The sequence below is a fragment of the Arachis hypogaea genome, chromosome 19 (genome assembly GCF_003086295.3).
Source record: "Arachis hypogaea cultivar Tifrunner chromosome 19, arahy.Tifrunner.gnm2.J5K5, whole genome shotgun sequence".
NCBI lineage: Eukaryota > Viridiplantae > Streptophyta > Magnoliopsida > Fabales > Fabaceae > Arachis > Arachis hypogaea.
The window spans coordinates 76,266,546-76,269,276 of NC_092054.1; the positions used below are offsets into that span (position 1 = coordinate 76,266,546).

The following is a 2,731-nucleotide window of genomic DNA, read 5'->3' on the forward strand; positions in this document are numbered from 1 at the left end:
ACTAACGTCCTGAGCTAAAGACCCTGCCTACTTCACACTTTCCCTCTGCAAGTAAAGCTAAGCCCACCGCGAAAGATAACTACTTCAAACTCAAGATCCAAAGGCCCATATCCAAGACTTGAAGAATAAACTAGAAGATCAGAAGAGTAATATATATAGGGGTAGTTTTGAATTAGAAAGAAGCTTTCGGGGGGGAGGGGAAATTGAGAACTACTCTCTGTATAATTTACTTTCTCTGTACTTCTAGTTCTAGTTTTCATCATGTATTTTCCATCTTTGTTTTCCATTTCTAGAGCTATGAACAAATAAACCCCTTTCATTGTGTTAGGGAGCTCTATTGTAATTTGATGGATCAATACTAATTTTAATTACTCTTCTTCTATCTCTTCTCTTGATTTTACTAGAAAGCTTTCAATCTTCATCCAATTGGGTAGTTATCTTGGAAAAAAAGCTATTCATACTTGGACTCTTCTGAACCTTGGAAGAGGAATGAAGAGATCATGCTAGAAATACTTTCTCATGTTGGACCAAATTGGGTTTGGTTGGGTATGGTGACTATAATCCTACCAACACTTGATTTGGAAATGCATGTGGTATAATCAGTGACCATAATTCATCTCTTCTCATGAGCAATGGACCAAGGAATTGGCTATTGATCAAGATTTGAGAGATTAAATTACCAAGGAATTAGAATTCGATCACTTAAGATTGCCAAGGAGATCAATGAATGCATTGATTGAGGAAGAGATGAAAATGAACTTGATCCGGAGAATGCAACATCTCCTAAGCCCAATGAATCCCCATTTCTGATCTTACCCATTCTCTTTAATTTCTGTAATTTACGTTTATGAGCATCTTCCCCATTCCCATTTAAGATTCTGTAATTTACTTTTCTCCATTTACATTCAGCTCTTTATTTCCAGCAGTTTACATTTTCTGCTATTTACTTTCCCGCCATTTAATTTTTTGCAAATCTCAAATTAAATTCTGCTTCGCTCAACTAGAACATTCCTCTAATTAAAGTTGCTTGACCAATCAATCCCTGTGGGATTCGACCTCACTCTTTTTTGAGTTTTTACTTGACGACAATTCGGTATACTTGCCGAAGGAAAATTGTTGAGAGACAAGTTTCCGTGGTATCAAGTTTATGGCGCCGTTGCCTGGGATTGATTTTGTATCAACAATGACTAAATTGGAGGATAACTAGATTGAGCATTTTTCTTTTGTTTGATTTAAATTTCTGTTTGAGTTAATTAATTTCAGTTTTAGTTAATTTCCTCCCTTCCCCCTACTCCTTTTTCTTAGTTATTTACCATTCAGTTCACTAACCCACTAATGTTTGATATATTGCATTACTCACACTAACAGCAATTTTAACAAGAGTACTTTCTGCATCTATTTCCTTGCTTGTGCCTTGTTGGTTGTATGACAGGGAGAAGAAGCGGGGCTTCAACTTCCTTTGATTCTGAACCTGAGAGGACCTTCCTTAGATTAAGGAGGGAAGCAAGAGGAAAGAGAGTAGTTGGTGCTGAGGAAGAGGAGGAGTACTTTGAACCAGACATGGATGAAAACATGAAGAACCATCATGAAGAAGAGGCTCACAACCATGGCAGAGAAGGTCCAGCACATCAGGCTGGACAAGAGAGAAAAGTTCTGGGTTCTTACATCAACCCAAACCCAGGAAACTGTGGAAGCAGCATCCAAAGGCCAACCATACATGCCAACAACTTTGAACTAAAGCCACAACTCATCACCCTTATTCAGAACAATTATTCATTCGGAGGAGGTGTCCAAGAAGACCCCAATCAACATCTAACCACCTTCCTGAGGCTATGTGATACTGTGAAGTCTAATGGTGTTCATCCTGACACCTATAGACTACTTCTGTTCCCTTTCTCACTTAAGGGCAAGGCATCTAAATGGCTGGAATCCTTCCCAAAAGAGAGTTTAGCAACCTGGGAAGATGTGGTGAACAAATTCTTGGCAAGATTCTATCCTCCTCAATGGATCAACAGGCTGAGAGTTGAGGTACAAACATTCAGGCAGCAGGATGGTAAGACTCTATATGAAGCATGGGAGAGGTTTAAGGACTTGACAAGAAGGTGTCCACCAGATATGTTCAATGAATGGGTGCAACTACACATTTTCTATGAAGGCCTCTCTTATGAATCAAAGAAGGCAGTAGACCATTTATTCGGAGGATCTCTGAACAAGAAGAAGACCATTGAAGAAGCCATAGATGTCATTGAGACTGTAGCGGAGAATGACTACTTCTATGCTTCTGAAAGAGGCAACACTAGAGGAGTGATGGAGCTAAAAAATGTGGATACACTGCTGGCCCAGAACAAGCTTATTACCAAGCAGCTGGCTGACCTCACCAAGAAGATGGAGAGGAACCAAGTGGCAGCAATCACCACCTCATCAGCAACCCAAGAGGGAGTGAATGCTGAGGCAAAGGAGGAGCAAGAACAAGCCAACTACATTGGAAACTCACCCAGGCAGACCCATGATCCTTACTCCAAGACCTACAACCCTGGATGGAGGAATCACCCAAACTTTGGGTGGGGAAATCAACAAGATCAAAGCCAATATCAGAGACGTCACAACCCCAACAACCATGCAGCTCACCAACATTCCACACAGAGATCATATCAACACCACCCTAACAACACCTCTCCACATCCATACCAAAACCAAAATAACCCAACTCACCCATCCACTATCAACTCAC

The 2,731-nt window shown here is 40.5% G+C and overlaps 1 non-coding gene across 1 annotated transcript; it reads right to left on the reverse strand.

Annotated features, from left to right (window-relative positions):
* Positions 1-2,013: 2,013 nt before the first annotated feature.
* LOC112781421 (small nucleolar RNA R71) lies at positions 2,014-2,120 on the reverse strand. Its single transcript, XR_003192199.1, has one exon. It is a non-coding gene; the product is annotated as a small nucleolar RNA R71 (small nucleolar RNA).
* Between the last annotated feature and the right edge of the window lie 611 nt (positions 2,121-2,731).